This window comes from Dermacentor silvarum, chromosome 1, assembly GCF_013339745.2.
Source record: "Dermacentor silvarum isolate Dsil-2018 chromosome 1, BIME_Dsil_1.4, whole genome shotgun sequence".
Taxonomy (NCBI): Eukaryota; Metazoa; Arthropoda; class Arachnida; order Ixodida; family Ixodidae; genus Dermacentor; species Dermacentor silvarum.
In genome coordinates, this window is record NC_051154.1 from 413,955,706 (window position 1) to 413,980,390 (window position 24,685).

The 24,685-nt window shown below is 45.3% G+C and overlaps 1 long non-coding RNA gene across 1 annotated transcript; it reads left to right on the forward strand.

The window, feature by feature from the left end:
• The first annotated feature begins 710 nt into the window (after positions 1–710).
• Positions 711–19,082, forward strand: LOC125942555 (uncharacterized). Its single transcript, XR_007465201.1, has 3 exons — positions 711–1,132; positions 14,531–15,320; positions 18,894–19,082. It is a non-coding gene; the product is annotated as an uncharacterized LOC125942555 (long non-coding RNA).
• Positions 19,083–24,685: the final 5,603 nt, after the last annotated feature.

A 24,685-nucleotide genomic window follows, 5' to 3' on the forward strand; every position in this document is an offset into this window, starting at 1 on the left:
CGTTTTCTACACCTCGGTGCCCCGACCCAAGCATTTACCACCCGATCGCCACCGAGTGGCTATGAGTGGTCCGCCGACACACCAATCACGAATCCTGTGCTAGGATCGTCTTGTTCGCCGGCGCTTCACGTATTGCGCTTCTTTCAAGCGCCCTTTTCTCCACCACCTTTGACGGTGTCTTTCTCCCTCTCCCTCAAAACAACATACAAATAAAAACAACGTTCCAAGAAAGGGGGAGGGGGGAAGTGACAGATGCATAGCATGCCTGCTCCCGCGCAAAGCCACAGTGCCCAGCACAATGGGTTCGAAAAAATCCTAAGCAGGCAGCACCTGCAAGCCACAGTGATTCCCCTTGGGGTGACCCCTTCCCCGCTCGCACTTATTAGAAAAACCGATAGCGTAGTAGCTGCGGGCATACGTTAATGAAAGCTGTCAACCGACACCTTAGGCCCTGTTCAGTAAATGCTTGCTCGGAGAAGCTTTTCACGATGGTCAATTGGCAACGGTCTCCGAAACGAAATGCAAGAACGGTTACAATGGGAAAGGTACCTGAGTACTGCGTTCACGCTTTCCGTGCCCATAACACGCCCGGCACGCGCACATCAGGAGACAGCGACAGTCACGACAGACCATAGCTTCCTCGATAACTCCTCGATAACTCTGTGCCTGTCAAACAGAAGCGTATCGCCGCAGCGCGGCTGTACCCGGTTTGGGTCGAAACCGGATATCACGTGGGGTCAGCGAGGTACTCCGTGCCCTTAGATAGGCGTGAAAGTAGCTAGGGAATGATTCCTCGGCCATGCCTGCCATGTTCCCAGTCCCTGCGTGCCTAGAAGCATCCGCTGGCCCAACACAAGCATGCAAGTTGCGCGGGAGCGGCCGCATACAAGACGCCGCCGCCAAGAATTCGCGGTGAGAACGTCGTCGACCGCATTACCGCCAACCCACGAAGGACTGCGACCTCAAGGTACGTCTGCCGAAACTGCAACTTGTGACATAAAGCGGCGATGCATTTTCATTTTTTTTTTTTTAATTTTAGGCCTTGCTCCTTCAGCTGTAGCGCGACGTAAGCCCTGCCATTTCACTTTCAAGATACGTAAGCTGCTTCGACCCTGATAATGTCGACGCAATGGTGAGTTGGAAAAACCATCGCTTATTTACGCTGCCAATTCGCGTGCATGCGACCCATACCCTTTTTTCGTGGCATGCGATTGAAGTAGAGACCGCGATCGTGACTTCATGGCCCTAGCATTGTTATCTTCTGCAACACCCAATCGTCGCGAGCTAACATGTTTCTCAGATTTGTCAGTGCTAGCGCATCTCTTGATGTGGGCGCAAGTTCGTGTCTTTCATGACACGTAAACAATGCGAAGGTGTATACGCCGCTGATGTATGCACGCTGCATTGAATGATTTACTGTTTACCTTGGTCATTGATTTCATTAAAAAAAGGCTGCAGATATGTCCTTTGTAACATCTGAATTACTTCAAATACGATCTTACGAGCACTTGAAAAGAAAAATACTGGCCGATTAGTTTTCATATTCTACTACACCTGCCCAGCTTCACAGCGGCTTACGAGCCAGAAATGTATGCAGCAACAGTTTACATTAAATGTAATATGTTACAAGACGACAGTAAATAATCTTGCACCCAAATTGATCATGAACAGCAGCTGCTACAGGGGCGCAGATATTTGTACAAAATAACCATGTTCTCATAGCTGACAAGCGAGAGGGAAAATTTCTTTCGCAAGAATGAAAAGCAGAGGTGAGCCTGAACTAGTATGTTCTTGCCTGCTACTCTGCTAAGGGGAAGGTGGAAAGGGGAAAAAAGTCTTTAAAGGTGTTGAGGAAAAAAAGGATCATATGTGCACAATAATCACATAACGCAGTGGTCTCTCTAAACCTCAAGTACAGTCCTGTGTTCTGCAAATAGTCTAGAACAGCACTCGTAGCTATTTCTTGCTGCAATGCTGTCACGGTAAGCACACAGAATTTCAGCTTCTGATAATCTTTGCCTTTGTTGCTTGCGAGCACAGGGGGCACCATCTGCTGTTCTCGCAACTAGTAACAGATGTCACAAAAATGTGCTGCAGAATCTCAGGCATGTGGCAGTATTTACAGTTCAGGGATAAGATTTTGTAGCGATTCCTTTTCCAGTACTAATGGCTTTTTGCATTCGTGAGTGGTCAGAGTGGCAGCGTGTTGCTCAGGGCCACGATTTTGCAGCAATGCCTTATGACTTATTCTATAATAGTCTTATCATCCACCGCTCACGGCCGGCTGAGCCCGTTGATAACGCGAGCGGACCGTCGCTCTGACCACTGACAAAGCGCGAAAAGGCATTATTACCGGGAAGGCATCGCAACAAAATACCGGCCCTGACCACACATGAACGCGAAAAGGCAGTGCTATAAAATTGTGGCTCAGTCTGTCAGTATAACCAATGAGATGTGCATAGCATTGAGTGAAGGCAACATGAAAAATTCAATAATGCATGCTTGCTTGTCTCTACTTTGATCATAAATGGGAAGTGAACTTCTCATAATTTCTTCATTATTTTTTTAAACAAGTTGAATAATGTGCCCTAGTTTATCGCACAATTATGTCCAACATATTTCAGATGCAAGATCTTGTAGTGTTGGGGCTGTAGAAAACAAAACGCAGGAAAATCTCAGCGCATTTTTATTAAGCAATCTTTTGACACCTTAAATGGCGTGGCCATCTTGTTCATTGCTTTATATTCGTTACCTCTGGTGCAATGTGAGTTCACTTGGAATTAGCATGGACGTAGCATATATATTTTAAATTGTGCCTGGTGCATGAAATTGTGAAAAACCTTGAATGTGAACCTGCTACAAACAACAACATACTGGCACCTAGCAAGAACACTCAACCGTCTACCTTCCCACACATTTTCCTGAAACAGTTTGCACATGTTATTCAAAATTGCCACACAATTCCAATCATAAGTATTTCAGGATATATACGACACATTTCATTTGTGTCAGCAACGACACTAGTGGAAAACCTGACAGTCAAATCTGTCTGTAATAAAGAATCTGTGTTGCTGATATCTTCACAATAACTGAGATCTAGGGGGGTATTCTGTAAGAGTCCACCTGGACTGTCCACTTCAGCTGTCGCCATTGATTCCAGCTTCACGAGCGAGAAGGAGACTGGCTGGCGCTAATGGCGACAGGCGAAGTGGACAGTCCACTTCCGCTGGACTGCCCACTTGGGGGGAAGGGGTGGACTCTTACAGAATACCCCCCCCCCCTGGGCCAGTATAATATAGATTATTCCTTCCGTTCGATTCTATACCACTCTTATCATCCGCTGTTCGCCGCCAGAAACTCGCCAGTTCTAATGGGTATAGATGTCCCCTGGCCCAGTGCTCGGCACCTTCTACGAGTTCTCATCTTGCAAGGGGCCCTCTAGGGATTACAGAAAATGGGTCTGGGCTGCTTCCATGGCAGCAGTTTCCTGTGTGGCATCCTAATGCAGCTGTTAGGTCCACTTGGGGGGGGGGGATGAACTCTTACAGAATTCCCCCCTGGGCCAGTATAATATAGATTATTCCTTCCGTTCGATTCTATACCACTCTTACCATCCGCTGTTCACCGCCAGAAACTCGCCAGTTCTAATGGGTATAGATGTCCCCTGGCCCAGTGCTCGGCACCTTCGAGTTCTCATCTTGCAAGGGGCCCTCTAAGGATTACAGAAAATGGGTCTGGGCTGCTTCCATGGCAGCAGTTTCCTGTGTGGCATCCTAATGCAGCTGTTAGGTCCACTTGGGGGGGGGGGGTGGACTCTTACAGAATCCCCCCCTGGGCCAGTATAATATAGATTATTCCTTCCGTTCGATTCTATACCACTCTTACCATCCGCTGTTCACCGAAAGAAACTCGCCAGTTCTAATGGGTATAGATGTCCCCTGGCCCAGTGCTCGGCACCTTATACGAGTTCTCATCTTGCAAGGGGCCCTCTAGGGATTACAGAAAATGGGTCTGGGCTGCTTCCAGGGCAGCAGTTTCCTGTGTGGCATCCTAATGCAGCTGTTAGGTGGGGATGCCCTTGGATTGGAAAGAAGCTCCCCTTTCCAAGTATCCCGTAATGGCTGAGCACCTGACCGGAAGCACAGTTATACCTATTTTACCAGTGGGTACTAGGCGGCAGCACTACTCAGCCTCCCACAGCAGTGGCAAATGCTCGTCTGGGTCACCATCATTGTGGTGAGACAAGGGGCACCTTCCAAATCTCTATAGCGCCCCTTTCGACATGAAAACTCCTACAAACAACTGAGCGCCAGGCCAGAGGACATCTCTACCCAATAAAAATCTGATAGGTTCCCAGTGGCACTGGGATTCTATCCAAGTACCTCCCCGTATACGAGGAAGATGCTCGACCATTTCGCCACAGCTGAGCACCTTGCTCAGGAGTGCCTTACTCACACTGGGTGCAGCACCACATGCTGGCTTGCAGAACCACCATCCATGACCAGGTCGCTACAAATTCTGTACCCATTCACGTCAAGTCATCCTCGGACCAAAGTCCTCCCAGCTAGCATGACGGCCAACCCTGCTACTGTCACCTTGTTGGTCTCGTTGTGGGCTAGACTAATGTATATCGAGTAGGTGGGGGCATAACTCCCCGAATGTGTCCTGTGAAGGACACCTTTTTCAAGTGCTGTGGTGCCAAAGCCGCAAGCACCATATCTTATCTGCGCATGTGGAGCACGTATCGAAAGCCATGTGCTTTGCTGTTATGCCATTGTGATAGTACATATCACAAATAAGATTATGCAGTAACATTAATGAGAGCTTTAGATCGCGCTATCGAAGCATTCAGGAGTCCCTATCTTTTAGTAGGTCTGTGGTTGCGTGCCCAAGCAAAAAAGCATTTTAGCTTTGCATCCCCAAATGCAAGCCACACGCACTCACAGCACGTAGTCAGGGTGGTGTTAGCATTTTTTAATATATAAAGCTAACCATAGAATTGCAAATAAAAAGACAATTGTTTCATGAAAATAGTTTATTTACATGCAGTTAAGTTGGCTGATACAATCAGCCTTGCGTGTATTGAACATCACCCAAGTTGGAGCCCAGGGACCACATGCATGACACTCACGCAGGTCGTTTGTTCTTTCACGGTCGATGTCGTTTGGGTTCTTAGAACAGCGACCAGGACCGCTGGAGATAGCGCACTTCCACTGCGGTGCCCAAGATATACAGACATTTAACGGAGAAGCGTACGTAACGAGAAGCGAAGCAGCCACCTCACCGCGTGCATATCACTCAGCGGCATATAGGCGCGTTCTTGGGGGCTAACATAAACACAGGCACTGCCGGGGGTGGCGGCATTCCCTTTGCGGTGTGGGAGACAGTTTACGCCGTCGAGCATATGTATGTAACGGGAAACCTGACGGCAATGTCGTGCTCGAGTATGATTCTGCGGCATGTCCAGGGTTAGTGGCTCGAGGGGTGATTTACCCCGCAGGGGCGTCTGCGTAAGCAGGCGTTTGGTGAGTTGCGCCACCACGGACCCGAGCACATGAGGGTTGGACCCTCCCGCGTGTAGCCGTGCGCGGCTGAGCCGTGTCTGGGGAAAGGGGGATCCTGGGGGTTGAGCCGATGCCGGGTGTTCGGACCTTTAAGGCCCCCCGGCAGAGGCAACACACCTCTTCGGCCTCTGCTTCACATAGACGGCACCCCTGGACTGACCCACCCAGGGGAAATCGGCAGTTGCCTTTTCCTGTCCTTCTCTTCAATCTTCGTCTTTCTCCCTCACTTTTAATCTTTCCTGTCTTCTTTTCTCTTCCATTTACTTCTAACTTTCCTGGCGGCGAGGGTTAACCTTGTGTGTCATAACCACCCTTGGTTATACGTATTTGGTTATAGCGGGAACGTACAGCTGGCGTTTGTGGGAATTGTGTTTACAGGTCCTACATCGTACCCTTGTTGGGCTCCATGGTGGGTGGCTGGCGTTCCTGCCGAATGAATATTATTTTATTGCGATAGCAATTATATGGACACTCAAAAGCAGATTTCTGCCGTCGGCGTCGCCGTCGCCGTCGCCGTGAGGTTCCGTATGACGTCATTTGGAGAAGAAATCGTCGCCGCGCGCCGAACGCTGTATGTGCGAGTGAAAGGGCGCGAGGGGCGCGTCTTTCACGGGGAGTGAACGCACGGCGGAGAACAAACGCGCGTTCTGCGCCGTGCTCGCTTAAGGGCTGCAGAAGTAGGCGTCTCTGTTCTCCTTCACAATCACCATGTATGTAGAGCAAACGCGCCTTCTTCCGACGAGCGAGAGGCCGTGGGGGAGGGGGAGGGAAGGGAGGCGGCGTTTAGCTGCGGCACGCAGTGCCTATTTATATCAGAGGCTCCGGCAACAGTCACCAACGCCGCACGCATTTTGAGCGAACGCGGGCAAAACGCCGATGGCGTCGACAACAGTTCTGCGTGTTGCCGATGCTGCTGCATGTCCAAGTTTATACAGCTGATAAAGCTAATATCATTACTCCGTATAGCTCTCTACAAGTTTGCTATCGCAATTGATGCTTCGCCTTTCAGGTGAAACTGCGACAACTTTCTTGATAGGCACCACAAATTACGGCTGGCTTTCATCGGCTTCGCTGTTAATATAAAAACAAAAAGTCGCAGTTTCGCCGGAAAGACGAAGCTTTTTATGGCTTGCTCCTTCCCCGCTTTACCCGATCGCCCCCAGAAAAGGGGGCGCACCGATGAAGTGTTCCAGTTTTTTGGACGACAAAAAGAAAATTTTCCGAGATACCATGTGGTACATTCCCAGAAACCAGAAAAGACAGCAAGAATTATGTCACCTTTCGTAGTTGCAAAATCCCTGACGGAAACCTTTGGTGCAGGCTATAAAGTGTCTAAGATGGCGAGCGGTAATCTCCTTCTGGAGCTCCGTGACAAGAAGCAATATGAAAATCTGCCTAAGCTAGTGTCATTCGGGAACATCCCGGTGACAGTTACCCCACACCGTACTATGAACACAATTCGAGGTGTCGTGTCCGATGATGACCTGATGGAACTGACTGAAGCCGAACTTCTAGAGGGTTGGATTGATCAGAATGTGATCAATGTCAAAAGAATTAAAATGAGGCGCGACGGAAAAGAGATCGATACCAAACACCTAGTACTCACATTTGGTTCAAGCAACCTGCCCGATACTATCGAGACAGGGTATATGAAGATCAGGGTTAGGCCTTATATCCCAAATCCTCTGCGATGCTTTAAGTGCCAACGATTTGGCCACAGTTCTCAGAACTGCCGTGGCCGCCTCACCTGTGCCAAATGTGCCCACGAACATCCATCCGAATCCTGTGAAAACGCTCTACACTGTGTAAACTGCGATGGGGAGCATGCCGCATACTCGCGGTCCTGCCCGTCTTGGAAAAGAGAGAAAGAAATCGTGACGATTAAAGTAAAAGAGAATCTATCATTCAAGGAAGCACGAAGGCGGGTGTCGTATCTGCCAAAGAACAGCTTTGCTGAAGTGGCGCGTCAGGGGGCAGCGTCACAACAGCCACCGGCTGCTGTCCAGCTCACGCATAGTGAGCCGCCAGCGATGCCATCCGCCCCCTCGGCGGGTGCAGCAGCGCTGCTCCGCCATCTCAGAACAAGGGGCCATCGACCTCCGGGCTGGTGGCCTCTAGGGTCCCACCTCTTGAGGCGAGACCCTCAAGACGAACACACCGCTCGCAAGAGCGGATGCCCAGCGCCTCAGGAGAGGCGATGGACACAACCTCCAGCCAAGCGGCGCATCCAGCGCCTATGGAGCGGCGGGCGTCTCTCGACCGCTCCAAAAAAGAGAAACTGCGCATAACGGGGCCTGAGAAGGGCTCTGTAGTCTAAGGTATTGCACACCTAAGCACACAGCACAACACTCCTTTTAATATGGGCACTCAAATAGTTCACTGGAACGTCAGAGGTCTCCTCCAAAATCTTGACGACGTTAAATAACTCCTCCGCAAGTTTAGTCCCAGGGTGCTGTGTGTTCAGGAAACACACCTCAAACATACACAAATTTCCTCACACAGTATGCTATTTTTCGCAAAGACCGCGATGACACTCTTGTGTCATCCGGCGGTGTTGCTATCATAGTTGACAGAGGTGTTGCCTGTCGGGAAATAAAACTTCGTACGCCCCTGGAGGCAGTTGCTATCCAAGGGGTGCTGTTTGACAAGCTAGTCACTATCAGTTCTATATACATCCCTCCAACTTATCAACTTAATAAAACCGAATTTCAAAACTACATAGATGAACTTCCGGCTCCATACATAGTTGTCGGAGATTTAAACGCACATAACTCATTGTGGGGAGACTCTCGTTGCGATGCGAGAGGTCGCCTAATCGAAAACTTTCTGTTTTCCTCAGGAACATGTATACTTAATAAGAAAGAGCCAACATACTACAGTGTGGCGCATAATACATACTCCTCCATAGATTTAACTATAGTATCGAGCACACTAATGCCATACCTAGAGTGGTCCGTTCTTAAGAACCCTTTTGGGAGCGACCACTTCCCTATTATATTAAACTTAACAAAACAAGATATAAGCTCACCACACATTCCCCGATGGAAGGTTGACACAGCTAACTGGGAACGTTTCCGAGAACTTACGTATTTGCGCACGGATGATATTGCATCCTTTAATATAGAAGACGCTGTGGCGTATATTACAGGCTTTATAATTGACGCTGCCACGAAATGCATCCGTCAAACTAATGGACTAGCGAATAAACGACGCATCCCGTGGTGGAATGAAGAATGTAAACAAGCACGGAAAAACCAAAACAAAGCTTGGGGACGACTTCGCGACTCTCCAACCGCCGAAAACTTGATTAGTTTCAAACAAATAAAATCCCAGGCTAGAAGAACACGTCGACGTGCTAAAAGGGAGAGTTGGGAGAAGTACATCTCCAGTATAAATTCTTACACGGATGAGACAAAAGTGTGGAATCGAGTAAATAAATTAAAAGGCCGGGAGGTACACCCATTACCGTTAGTCAGTACCCAAGGTGAGAGCCTGGAAGACCAGGCAGATTGTCTGGGTGAACACTTCGAACATGTATCCAGTGCGTCCCACTACACACAAGCATTTCTGAGGTTCAAAGAACGCGAAGAGCGACAGCCCCTAAAACGTAAAGGTTCATCGAGTGAGGCCTACAACAATCCATTTACTTTAACTGAACTGAAAGCATCCCTCGCTTGCTGCAATAACTCGGCGCCAGGTGGTGATCGTGTCATATATGAAATGATTAGGCACCTGAATCCTGAAGCGCTGAAAACACTCCTGTATCTTTTCAATGTCATGTGGGCGCATGGATATATCCCGTCTTCGTGGAAGGAAGCTATAGTCATTCCCGTGCTTAAACAAGGCAAAGACCCGTCCCTAGCCAGCAGCTACAGGCCAATAGCGCTAACAAGCTGTCTGTGCAAACTATTTGAAAAAATGATCAACAGGCGCTTAATCTGTTTCCTTGAAATAACAAATTACTAGACCCCTTCCAATGTGGTTTCAGGGAATGTATGTCCACAACAGACCACCTTGTTCGCATTGAGTCTTATATTAGGGATGCTTTATACATAAGCAGTTCTGCCTCTCAGTGTTCCTCGACCTAGAAAAAGCTTACGACACGACATGGCGCTACGGCATTCTCCGAGATCTCTCTGCGATGGGTGTCCGTGGCAACATGTTAAACTCAATCGAAAGTTACCTATCGAATCGCACATTCCGCGTAAGAGTGGGTAACGCTCTTTCTAAGTCATTCACCCAAGAGACCGGTGTGCCACAAGGGGGCGTGCTTAGTTGCACACTATTTATCGTAAAAATGAGTTCCCTGCACACAGTCATCCCACGCACTACGTTTTATTCTGTTTATGTCGACGATGTGCAGATAGCCTTCAAGTCATGCAATATTGCCATCTGCGAACGACAAGTGCAGCTTGTAATAAACAAATTGTCCAAATGGGCAGATGAAAATGGTTTTAAGGTAAATCCCCAGAAGAGCACTTGCGTACTCTTTACTAACAAGAGAGGCGTAACGCCAGTCCAAAGTATTGCAATCAAAGGAGATGCGCTCTCTGTGAGCAGCGAGCATAAGTTTCTAGGCATTGTTTTAGATTCGAAGCTTACATTTATTCCTCATATTAAGTATCTGAGGGCAAAATGCCTGAAGACAATGAACCTTTTAAAGCTTCTGTCGCGTACGACTTGGGGCAGTGATCGAAAGTGTCTGCTGAACCTCAATAAAAGTCTTGTCCGCTCACGCCTCGATTACGGAGCTATAGTGTATAATTCCGCAACGCCAGCTGCATTAAAAATACTAGACCCCGTTCACCATCTGGGTATCCGCCTTGCGACCGGTGCTTTCAGGACAAGTCCAATCCAGAGCCTCTACGTAGAATCGAATCAGTGGTCGCTTCATCTGCAGCGGTCATACAGCAGTTTTACATATTTTCTGAAAGTACAAGCGAACATTGAACATCCTTCTTATTCAATAATAAACGATGTGACCGCTGACACACTCTTCCGTAACCGACCTGCAGCGAGAAAGCCGTTCTCTTTGCGTGTGAGGAACCTCAGTGAGGAAATGGGTGTTCCGCTGCTTGAACAATGTCCTATGGCTCCAGCGAAACTATTGCCACCGTGGCACTGGCAACTCATAGAGTGTGACACATCGTTCATAGAGGTCACTAAACACGCGCCAGAGGCACACATTAAAATGCATTTCTTAGAACTCCAATCTAAATACTCGCGTACACAGTTTTACACAGATGCTTCCAAGTCACATGCCGGGGTATCTTATGCAGCCGTCGGCCCATCCTTTTCGGAATCCGGTGTACTCCACCCGGAAACGAGTATCTTTACCGCTGAGGCCTATGCACTATTGTCGGCTGTGAATCATATAAGGGCATCAAAACTTCAAAAAGCAGTTATATTTACAGACTCCCTAAGCGTGGTGAAAGCTCTGATGTCACTCTGCAAAAACAAAAATCCTGTACTTACTGAGCTCTATTCCAGTTTATGCAGAGCGTATATATCTAACCAGCATGTGACTGTATGCTGGGTGCCTGGCCATAGAGGCATTGAGGGTAATGTGCTTGCAGACCAGTTGGCCACATCAACTACATCGCAAGCTATTAATCCTGCGGCTACTATTCCTCAGGCAGATTTGAAACCTTTTCTGCGAAGAAAACTGCGAGACCACTGGCAGCGCTTGTGGGACGCTGAAAGAAATAATAAGCTTCACTTGATAAAACCACAGTTAGGTTTCTGGCCACCCGTAATGAAAACACGACGAACTGATGTCCTGTTCTGTCGTCTAAGAATAGGACATACATATGGCACCCACAATTTTCTGCTTACTGGTGATGAACCACCAACCTGTGGTAGATGTGGTGAGAGGCTGACCGTCCTCCATGTCCTCGTGGAGTGCCGGGAAGCTGAAAGAGAGAGAAAGAAATATTTTCCTCAAGCGTACCGATATCATGTCCCGCTTCACCCCATTATGTTTCTTGGCAAAGAGCCGATTTTTAATGCCAAAGCAGTCGTCGATTTTTTGAACGATGTTGTCCTGCATGTTATTAGCCAAACCAGTTCGTAGCGCATCCTCTCTCCAGAGGATGCCGCTGTGATAGCTTTTTATAGCACATGCCTCCAGGCCCTTGTGGTTCAAGGGCTCTGTTTAGGCAGTAGTGCTTCTTGCCAATTACTGCATCTTAAATATTTTAAATATCGTGTCATTACCTCTCAATGCATTCTTCATTTCATAGTACACCTCATGTCATTGCCATGATTTTAGTACATGTATATTTTACGCACTTTACAGCGATTATTTTTAGGCCCTTTTACAGCCACGCTTCATCTACTTCTCAGAATTCATCGCTCCACTGCACACTCACAAACACTGGCATGGCGCACTTTGGCCATAACTGGCCCTTGCGCCATAAAACACCACACATCATCATCATCATCATCATCAGGGGTGATTTATGTGTTCGCGGGGCCTGCCATTGCACTGGGGCAACTGCACTGAGGCGTGTGAACTTCGGGCAAGAGGGCCATGTGGCGTTCGCTTAAGTGATGTTGATCTGCGTGTTCCAAAAACCGGACTAGAAAATGGGGGCAGGTACAGCGTGTATTGTTGATGATCCCTTAAAAAATGTGTAGAGATGAAGAGGGAAGGAGCGAGCCGATAATCAGCCGCCGCTCGTCGATGTATGCTACTTTGTCCTACAATAAACCGATGTATTCCTAAGTTGGCCTCCCTGAGTGCAAAGTGTCACCGGACGACTACGAGGACTCTCTGAAGAATCGTCTGCCTGGAAGACCTGGAGGAGAAGAAACTTAACTCATGCTAACGATCTTTGACAGGAAGCAAACAATGTGTACATGCATAGGTGGCAATTAAAGCTGAGCCAAACCAATCCCAAAGGCGAGAAATTTTGCCGTCTGGCACAGGATGTTTGCTGTGGAAGTGCACTGTGATCCAATTTATTACGACCAGCATTTTGTCACCTTCATTTTTCAGAAGATGCATTGTCAACATGCATTGTGAAATGCTGTCATCAGATTGAAAAATCGGATCGTGTCGGCCTGTTCAGCGCCGATTGTTTTATGAAAGCATGTCTTGGCTTGCTTCGTCTCAGTTTACAATGTTTCAGCAATATTTCTTCCAAGTCGGCCACCCCAAAGAACGAAGCACATGTTAAGTCCTGCAGGTGCGCAGTGCCACTTGCGTCCTTTAATCGAAAACTCTCTTACGTTTACAGCAAGAACATAAGCGCATCCCTGAGTGTTGCCACCATGGAGTAATCGGCTTACATGTATTAATTTTGCATCATTTTTGGTGCTTAGCAGGGCTGTGGGACCAGATTTAGTCCAGATGCAAGCAAAACAATGCAACTTAGAACAGGTAAGGGTTCATGCATTGTTTGAAAAGTTAGGCATAGAAAATATCTCTTGTGGCCATTTCTGATGCCTAACCCTTCAAAAAACAATAGTGGCCTTGAGAACATACCACAATGTACTATCGACCAAAAGTTTACGGACCAAGGGACCTGACAAAAAGCTGAATATCTCCGCAGCCTGGTATTCCCATTTCCCGCCTCTACTGGTATATGAACAACATTGTGATGTGCGATTTTACTGGCTACTTTTAAAGGCTGCTCGGATATTAAGCGTTTGCAGAGAGTCCGTAAACTTTTTTGGTCGATAGTACTTTAGCCATAGTCTTAGTACTATGACTGCAAAAGATGCCTGTAAAACTGCAACTTTCATGAGTAAATTTCATGATGGACTAGGTTTTCATGCAGTTAATCTTAGAAGCCTGCCATTGTGTTTGCTATCTACATGTGTGCCGCCACCATTCTTATTGAACACAAGCTATAGCAGGAAAGTGCATAACCGGGCCAGTTGGTATAGGTTCATCGTTGTTTGAAAGCGCAAACGCACAATGGAGAACTTGCACTCATTGTCTCGTTCAGACTGTTCTTTTCAGTTTTGTGTTTGCGGTTCCAAACAACCATGAAGCTATAGGAGCTCTGAAGTAATGGAAAATTTTTTCATATTTTTTAAGCAAAAGGATTGTCTTGTAGCAAGCATGCTTCGATCAATAAGGCATGTGCCATATGTGTACAATCGGTTCCACCGTGAAATTGTTCATTTCCACTGCTTGCTCAATTACCTGCTGATAATGAACTGTAACTTTGGGTCGATACAAACCGCCCATTGAAATTGAATATGCCTTGAGCTTGGGAAGTAATCCACTAGACAAAATATAATTGTGACCCCCCTACGGTGGCTCCATGGATGTGGTGTTCTGCTGCTAAGCAAGAGGTCGTGGAGATTGCAGAGTTCTTACGGGCAACCTACAACACGAAAATACAGTAAAGTGGAGCCTTGTTTGCATACTGTGGTTCCAAATTAAAGACTACGCAGTGATATGCTCAAACTAGAAGTGATACTAGCGCAGATTTTATGTAAACAATGTGCTACATCTGTGCTTGGAAAACCACAGTGAAAAATGCGCATGAACGCAATCCGACACGCTTGCACGAGACAAATAGGCAAAGTCAAATGACTGATGGTTGACATACTAGCTAAAAAGGGCTGAGAACAAAACTTGAATTTGTAAAGATCCACCGCGTTCTGTGCAGGTTGATACGGGGAATCCATTGTGTTGTCACTGTTCTAAAGTTCCCTGGTTTTATCGAGCATGCGCGTGCACACCTTGGAAAATGCTGACAGAACTTTGCTACTTCGTCTTTAGCTTACCTTCTCTTACTCTGGAAGGGTTGCAGCAACACACGACAGTGCATGAGACCATTTATTTGGTGCACACTTGCAACAGTATGCGCATTCTTGTCCGCGCTACAAAGTGCACCAACAAGACGTGCTGCCCGGTCACTGCCATTCGCGCATACACCCTATTGAATGCACACAGCATGAGCAGCAAGTTATATGGCTTTAACCATCTTTTTTTTCCACCCACTTAGGTGCATCTGAACAGCCAATGGATACCATGCCCACTCTGTAACGACCAGTGCTTTTAATGAAACAGCACAGCAGAATAAAGTCAACCACGTGAGGCACCTCAGACAGCATATGCAGTGGGTTGCGACGGATTTAATGATTTCATCAGCATTTTCACTGGATGCAAGGCTGTGAATCTCCTGTACGATGCATGTGTGGAAATGAAACCCAACAGTCTGGCATATCCCATTAGTTGGGTGCCCCCGTGTCGGCATTTGCTGATGTGATCCCAGCTATCTTCACCCATTACATTCTGATGAATTTACTGCAGCCACCCTTTAGAAAAATACCACATGGCAGTTATTTCAAGGTAATTAGTTCTCCCATACAGAAAAAATACCATTAGCAGTACTCGTGGGCGATAATCTGCCACTCTGCAATGGTGGCGAGCATAAATCCCACTAGCTGTAGTAACACCAGTTTTGAAATTAGCAACTTGCTTGCAGCTCGACGTCATGTGTACTATGTTTTGTGCAATGTCAGTGTTCAGAATAAAAGCATTTGACCACTGCAAACTGTCGTTTTTCTTCTTCTAGACGTGCATATGATATAAAAAACATGCAGGGCTGTATTACAGCACAGAAAAAGTTTGGACAATTCAAGCTCATTAATTCAGAATGCAAGTTCGAAAATTCTAAGGAATCAAATCATTGTTTTCAGTTCACTGAAGTAGACAAAGTGCACTTCAGCCACCAAATGCAATTGACAAGGTTGAGAACATTTATGAGTTATGACTGCACTGCAGTTAACTTTGTGTTGGCAAGTACATGAATTTTGGGATCTGCAAGAAATGGAATGTGCCTTCCACCTGTACAGGACATTTCATGCAACAATCAAAAAAGGCGTTGCATACATATTTGGCAAACAGGCTTCTCAGAATAGCTTTTTGCACAGCACTTAGTTAATATAATTTGTTATGCAATGCTTTCTTTAATATTTGTTTCAGGACATAAGTTGTACTTAACAATTTTTGAAAGCTGTTCAGAAACACTGAATGCAAGCTGAAGAATGTGTTCACATACAACCACTTCAGGGGGGCAACCTTTTTCTGGTCACTCAAGACCTCAAAGACTGCTGTCAGGGAGGAGTGTGGCTGTTGCAGTGGGTGAAAAGTGCAAAAAAAATGAGCAAACACTACACAAGCGCTTTATACCTCTTCAAGCATGAACTAACGCCAAGTACTCAAATTGCCATATTAACGAGGAATGTTGAAATCGTGCATCAGGCATTGTTAATTTTTTACAAGATGCCTCAATCACACAGCATGAGCAGCACACAGCATAATGATGTAAAAAAGAAGTGAACGTGACTCTTATAGCTGGTGGGACTACAGTTACACCTAACTACCATCTGGGATTAAAATTATTCATGCGGGGGGCCTCAGTGAGGTACATCTCAAAACGAGGTATTGCACCGTAGTCGAGAGTTTGGCGGGATAGTCTGGTCAGGTAAGATCATTGTTAAAAATGAACGAAGTCATTGACCATGGCCGAAACAAAAATAAAATAGCGTTTCGATATCCACAGGAATCTCTTGTTCATAAAGGAATGTCTGCTGAGAAGGTTCTTGATGGTTCTTAAGTAGCATTGAGTGCATGATGCAAAGTTCGGAAGTACATGTGGTTTAAAATGTTCGATGATCTATTAATTGTTTTACTTGTTTGAATTATTAGTGATTCGAGATGGAGCTTCATTGTCCATTTCTTCTCTGTGGCCACGATGCGGGCGTTGTATTAGTTTATCTTCTGACTCGTTGTCTCGGCCTGTTCTGCGAGGGTATTTGTAACTGTGTGGCCTTTGGCGACATTTTTGTGCTGCTTGAGACGCCACCAGAAATATCTGCTAACAAGGGATCCATATGGATCCTAAAACATCATTTTTATTTTGGCCAAGGTCAGTGACATAACCAATTTTTAACTAAGTAGTACACCAAGTGTCATTCCAAAGTCTTTGCATGACTTTTGGGGCATTTTTTATTCTACTTCTCTCATTGTCCGACCTTTATGCGCACGAGCACACGAAGAAGTGCTTTGTAGGCGTCTGGCACTAAAGTGTCCGAGGGAAGAGACTGGCGATGAAGCATGCAGCTAGATTGTCAGAATGTCTTCCCCTTTTGGCAGGCCTCTCTTGTCAAAGTTACCAGAAATCAATGCTTTCACAACATCCATGAGGAAATTCAAATGCAAGTGATTTGCATACCTGCCCTTTTGTACAAAATAAATGCGCTGAAAATGGCCTTGTAGAGGCAAACATAGCAGATTGTTTACATCAACTTGCATCTATTGTCTGAAATATCTTCTTTATAGGAGGATTCGGAGATAAAATTCAGAAGATCAGCAATATCGCTGTCACTTTCGAACTAAGTTAACTTCAGAGTAAGAAACTTCAGTAATTGCCCACTTTCTTCACGGCAAGTTCCAGTCACATGTGGCACCTGACAGTGAAAACAGCAATTATTCATTCTCAACTTTAAAAATACTTCTGCAATAATTTCGATTTCTTGTAGAACCAGAGGCATGGACATGCCTAGATTGCAAGATAAATTAGCCCTTTTTACTGTATACAAGCTAGGCTCCTCTATGGTGGCAGGTGTGCAAAGAGTGGACGAGTTCTGCTTGTATACGGGAGATAAACTGCCTACTCCTCTGGGATTTGGAGCACTGTCACCTGTCTGCCAAGTAAAGCAAGCCGACCCAGAAACAGTGTAATAATAAAGGAGACTGCATAGTCAAAGATGGTGACTTCTTGGGCCGATCATAACATTAGAGCACGCAGGTCAGCAGAATAAGTGGACACACAAATTTTTTTCAGAATACACAAGCACACTCATCAGCGCTCTCGTTCCTACTCACACCCACTCACTTGCATTCGTACTTTCTTCCACTAACACTTCCTGGCACCCATTCACGTGTGTGAATGCGAAAATTTATTCACCTTCACTTGCATTTAAAAGTCAACTAGCACTCACCCTTGCCCATATACTCACGGGTGCTCACTCGCAAACGTATACTAGCTAGCTGACCATTATACTTCTACTCCCACTTGTTGGCACTTACATAAACTCACGCGTGTCATCACTCACTCTCACAAGTGTGAAATGAGTGAGTGTACTTATGAACATGTCAACCTATACCAGAGCATGCTGTACCCTCGCAGGAGTTCAAATGTGATTCATAACACGGTCTGACCATGATAATGCTATTGCATTACAGCTGTACAGGTGTAGTATGTTACCCTAGCTTCCTTCTCCAGGTTTGGTGCGAAGTAGACATAAGTAATCTCTTGTACAACTGTGGCACAGAGAAGGCAAGAACAAAGAACAGCTGTGACATCAACATATGGAAGTTTATTCTTGTAGGTCAGCGGGACCCTAAAAGACATTTACCAAATCTTGGTTGGAAGGTGGAGTCAATTGTGTCTATGCAAAGAGTTTTCAACATGTTAAAATTCAAATGTTACATTTCATACTTCTTAGTACATACACTCATGCTTTCAATTCTATTTGCACTGTGACACCAACAACCTCTCGGTATTTAGTGAGTTGGAAGCAGTTGCGGGTATGGATATGCTGTAATGTGAAGCAGTGTTATCAATAAATAAATAAAGCTTAATTTATGATCGTGTATTGCTTGAACACATTATTGCCATTAGCACAGCGTATACTTAACATAAAATAGTATCTGCGATGCAACATTACACGACACAACACATTTAGCATAAGCGCAAGCATCTACATCAAGGCTTCGTATCCAGTGATTCTCACAGAGCACTGGAGCCTTCCAGAATGCTGTCAAATAGAATGGAGCCCGAGAAGCTAATGTGATGCAGACGTAGCTTTAGTGTAATGTGCACTTGCCAGGTTCTACTATGCAAGTGTATGAACAGCTGAGTACAGTTAACGAGTCATCATTACAAAGAATATTATTCTGCATACGGAAGCTGGTTGTGGTGATAATTTTTAGTGAAAAGTGTGGTGACAATTGTGTGCGTTGGTTTGAAAAGGATAGCAGTAGGGCAAAGCTGCGATATTGTAAGCACGCCACAGCCTTCAGTCTGGCCTGGTGGAAAAACGAAGTGTTCAATAAAATCTCGGCATTCGAATGGTAGGACTTGGATAAGGCCAAGATGGAAGTACTCCAGGGAATAAAATGAAATACCTAAACTGAAAAGCAAGTCTCTTCGCGTACGTTTGGCAATTTATTCGCTTCAGATATCCGGCCTCCTAATGTCGATTACATCTGTGACCGCAATGTCGTCGACTTGTTAGTTTTCCATGCACCTGCCAGTATCATAAGTAGCAACAGAATACAGACATTTAGCACATAAGTTTACAAACGAAGTAGGCCCACCATTGATCCAAATGCTTACGTGAGTGTGGAAACTCCGCGATAGACAACAGACAAAACGGTAGGAGGGCTAAGCGTCAGTTGACGATACGTGTTCTCAGGTGCTCATATCGCATGAGGAAACTCATGGACAGTGCATAGTCGTACTTTTAACAGCAGCAGAGGCGTAGTACTCGTCAGATATCTACGGGAAAGCAGTTGCCCATCAGCATCATCAATTGCCTCGAATGCACACATCGACAAGCAGTCATTTTTTTGACCACACTTAATCGTATCCGCAGATTTCGCGAAGCATTCTCGCTTCATTCAACAAGTTTAGAACACGAATTTTGCAGGTTGCTCGGAGCATGTCTTACCTGACCCAGTCATAGAATAAGAAACCAGACGCAGTGGACAAGTGTTGCCGGTCAAAGCAATATTCATACAAAAATCAGTAGCGGAATAAGCCGCTGCACTTGCACACGTGTTAAAACACGTTCAGAAGTTTAGAGAATGCGTAAAAACACTGAAAAGAAACCTCACTTTACACTTCAATCCGACTTTGCGTTGCCGCCATTACCGTGTTTTGCTCACGACTAGTGTCCATGGCGATGCGGCCGCCGCTTCGTGCTCAGAAGTATGATAAAAAAGTAAAAGTAAAATGATGCGCATTTTTACACATAAAATAGATTAAGTACTTTTTTCCTAATATAATAATACATAAGGTATTGTAGATGTTATGCAGACTATGTAATTTTCAGTGCAGATCATAACTTCAAGGCACAGTACTTGCTTGTAGTGCTTAATCAAGCACTAATTAACAGTACAGTTTAATTATTTGCCACAGCGCACATAATGCAATCACACAATTTGTGTCAATCGGTACTTCAGACCAACACCAGTTATATACTGAAATCCCCGGCACTATGAAATACAAAAAAAAAATCTGTGAGAGATCTTGCATATTATTTTCCCCAAAATCTGTAGGCAATGCTAGACAAAACTGATGAATGCCAGCATATCCCGGTTTGGGGAATGAATGTGCCATACCTACCGACTTCTCTACCTGAAGAACTGACACACTTTCATATCATGTACCACAATGATTCTGCATTCAAGGCCTTCATCAAATGAATCAATGCAGGAGAAAGCAGGGACAAGCCCGAGCTGCTTGAAAGTCATGAATGACATCAACATTATGTTGCTCTTGTTTCAAGCTGTTCGTGAAGTGCAAGACATTAATTCTGCCCCTTTGAAAGGAAAGAGCCCGCTTTGCAACAGCTTTATTAACAATGTCATAAAACAGACAGGCATTGACAATTTCAAAGCAGAACAGTAATCAATAAACAGCTACCTAGAGTCCTTTTGTCTAACAAACTCACAAGTATTGCCATATAGAAGTTTAGAACATGGTTGCTTCCACTAATGTGGTTAATCTAACGAATAGAGCCACCAAGAAAACAGTATAGACATGCCGGACCTACAGTCAAGACAGCCAAGCTACGAATTGTCGAATTTGACTGCAGTTTTTATGAGTGGCATCCCTCTTAGGACCTCTATGTGGAGTCTCTACGCAACAAGCAGCGACTTAACAGTGGCAATTTCAGCCACGGGAAACGGTTTATAGAGTTTAAGTCACCATCTCCCCCCCTCTCTCTCACAAGTGTGTACGAAAACTCACCATCAGTGGCTTCACAGACTGAAAACAAATTCCAGTCTGCCAATTACTCATTTACTTCACTTAAACTTTACTTTAGCAAACAGTAAAGGTATACTCGGGCATTGCAGAAAAACAGTTATGAACATACGCGTCAGATCTTCAGTTGCCACATGCCAAGTATAGGTAGCACCTTGTTGCGGACAGCTGTGGAGAATACCTGCCACATGAAAGTATAACTTGAAGTACTGAAGACAGAGGTCTGCAGCACAGAGTAATTGCAGAAAGTAAGAAAGTGAATAACCAACCAACCACCCAAAGGCATACAAGGGAAATACGAGATTGCAACACAGATGTTTACACCTATCCACAGCTCATCTAATGCCCAGTTTAAGCAATACTAAAGAAGCTTACTTTGGCTTACTGGCATGCTTCTTTCCACACGGAAGCTTAGGCTTTTGGGAAGAAATGCGGGCGCAAAGCAACTTATTAGGGGCCGAGAAATCCACTGGAACTGCGTTGCATGGTGGGCGTCGTATATGAAATTCTGTTGAGCTGTGGCAAGTCTTATATAGGCCAAACAGGCTGCTGTGTTAATGACCGCCTAAAAGAGCATGTTTTATTGATTAAAAATGGTGTGGGTTCACACCTGCCGTTCCATTGTTCCTCGCATGGCTGTGCTCCACAGTTTGACGACACGTGTGGTAGCAAGAAGCAGAGTAGTGTTAGCACGTGAATTGCTCGAGGCGTATCACATAAGGAAGAAGGGTGATGGTTGTATCAGTGTGCCCTTTGTTGACCTCTACAAAAGTGAATGTTCGTTTTTAGATAACGCAGTGAGGTAGCTTGTGACACGTGCTGCACCATGTCTTTGTGCGCATATTTTTTGGAAATAGATATATTTCGGTGATGTGCTGGAAATAAAACTAGTTGAAAGTTTGGCGCCCTATCCTGTCTCCTTTTTGGCTTTACTTTTTTTTCAACCTTGCGCCACAATTCATGCGTTTAGCTATGCACCAACTCGCCCAACGCACTGCCCTGCAAAACTTGAGTTGTCTGTCTCCGTCTTCTTTTATCTGTGTGTGCACGCCCCACTTTCTTCTAATAACATGAAAATATTTGCGTGCTTTGCATATATATATATATATATATATATATATATACAATGCACAACTTTGAGAGCACTGCACACGACAACAAAATCGTTATACAAACTGCCTTGCGGCAATGTTATTTGTACAAGGTCAAACTAACTAGCAGACTTTCGCAACTGGAACTTCTTGGAACTGCGAGAGTAGCCGAACTGATGTCACTGGAAGGAACTTGCAGGTGTCTATGACACATGGTTTCTGTTGGATTTATCACCAGTTTTTCAGTGGAATAATTCAAGCCAAGAAAAAATGAAGACCTTTGTTGTAAACAGAGTGAAGAATATTCCAGTTTAAGCTATCCTGATCACATTAGTTGCTCAAAAGAATCAAACCCATGTGACATGATTAACTGAGGTACAGCAGGAAAACGTTTTTAGGAAGGGCTTCTCAATTGAGAAAGAGCTCATTGGCTGTATTAAAATAAGTATTTTTCTCCTCATCATTTGTGCTGCATGTAAGCATGAAGAACTTGAGCCATTTACGATGTTTACTCAACAAAATTCAGTGGGGTGCACAACAGCTTAAGAGGACCAGAGATCGGATTCTGCATGTGATGAATAAAAGTCCTAACCTCTCTTTGTTCCCATCGTGTAAGCAGTTTGTAAAAGAGCTTTAACAACACTGAATTGGCCTTCCATTTTATGCACTACTAGATAATTGAGTATGAGCAGCCCTTTCTGCATGGTAGCCACAAACAGCAAAATAGTTTTTGATTGTGAGGGTGTAAGCATGCACAATTAAAGAGTGTATGCTGACTATGTAGTGATATTAGTTAATGAATATTGCAAATGCCTCTCAAATTTTCAAAGCAAATGATGTTGAGATCACCCTCATGAGATATTGTCCATATAAGGGCAACGTCTGTGTTACAGCTCAGTGTAACCATTATCTGGTTGACAATCTTTTGTACTGTGACACCCAGGCGCGTAGCCAGGGGGGGGGGGGGGGCTGATGGGGCTTCAGCCCCCCCCCCGAAATTTTTTCGTGCTGGCATGCACCGCCGACCGAAACTACCACCGACGCCGGCAATCATTCTGGATTTTGTCTACAATGTCCTTTTCACCCTGGAAAAGACATTTCGGCACAAACATTGCGAACTCGGGCTGCATTTCATGACAACGCCCTTGCACCTGGAGTCACGTAACGCAAGGAGCCCCATCCGAGCACAAACTTTCAACGGCTTTTCGATAGCGAGCGGGCGCGTTGCGGCATCTCGCAGCGGCCGCGGAATATACGGAGCGCATGGATTTCAATTACGAAACTTGATGGGTATAAAGTTCTCATAAACGTTTGGCGCAAAAGGTGCGCTGACATTTCCAAAGGCATGCTTTAAAAGATTTTCAATTCTAGAACTCTATGGCGTTAATGTTATTATAAACTTGGGCCAACATGCGCGCACTGGAACGCTCGTGTTCAAGCCGTTCCATAAATGGAAGCGCGCGCTCGCAATCACCCACACACACGAAAATACTAAATATCACCGTGACTGTCAGCTAGCAGCTGATAATTTTCTCCAAACATTTTCAGGAAGCGTGCCCAATGTGATTGATCAGCTGGACCAGGGCAGGCAAAGTAAAATATGAGAAAACAGAAGAAAGTGAACGGCCTATTATTGAGGATTTTTTTTTTTTTGCGGGCGACAAGGTCTGGCTCTCCGGGGCCACAGGGACAAGGGGCCCTATGGATTTAAGCAATGCCCCTGCTGAAAATACAGGCATTTTCAGAGTGCTTCTTCGCATGCGAGCTGATTGTGGAGATACATATCTGAAGAACCATTTGGAAAGTTGCCCCAGTATTGCCTCGTATTGGAGCCCAGACGCACAAAACCAAATTATAGAAATTTGTGGTAACATTATCAAAGAAAGCTGAGATTCAAAAGCAGGCTGCTTCTCCATACTTCCTGGCGAAACGACGGGCATCGCTGGAATCGAACAGCCTACTGTTCCTGCAAGGTACCTAAACAAGTATGCCAACGACATCAAGGGAGTGTTTTAGGTTTTAGCACCGGAATAGATGCCCATCTCTCACTGCGACAGCAGGTTCTATGTAAATGTGTAAATACTGCTGCAGCTTCTAGTCACCCTTCCAGTGACCACTGCCAGCGCAGAGAGAATATTTTTTTAACAAGAGTTTACTAAAAAACTACTTGCGCTCTACAATGTCTGTGGAACGCATGGTTAGGCTGGCGCTTCTATACACCCACAGAGACGTCGGCATCAACGTGACCGTTTCGCTCAACTTTCCCGCCGAGAGAAGTTTGTCCTTTAGATAGCGAAGCAGTAAAAATCAATGCAAGTAAAAAGCACTGTTCCTTCAGGTCCATAAGTTCTTAATTAACTTTTGAAACCGCAGAAATTTTCGCCGTTTATTCTAGCAGTTACGAGCAGTTAGCAAATTACGAGGATACCAATAACCAATTTTGACCGACCTTGCTCATTGAAAGCCCGGCCCACGCGGCGTTCGCCAAAAACACTCGGTTATTGGGTAGTTCAACTTACCGCATCAACTGTGGCCTTCGTTTGTCCTTTTCTTTCCTTTTCAGCTACCTGCTTTTATTTCTTTTTTGAAACGAAGGAATACCCTCCTTTAATTTTGGGTGCAGAATAATTGTTGGCGTTGTGCACGCAGTTAAATTACACATTTTCGTACTGATTTATGCATTATTCCTCTATTATTCTACCCGCATGGCACTGTCGCGACCGCTGCATGGCCCAAGTACATATCACGATTTCTGCGATCATAGTGCCAGGATCATCTGTCTTTTTGTGCTCAAAGTTTACTACCTGTGACTGAGCAACATGTTTATTTGTCGTATTTGACGCATTATATACACTGACGTTTGCTTAAATACGTAGATTTATTGGAGACGCATACGTATTTTTAAATATCTTTCTGCGAGGTTTTGTGTATACAAGCAGTGAACTTTGCTTCCAGCGACTCTTTTTTTTTTTGCCCTTTAGCGAGTTGTATCTTCGCATTTGTATAT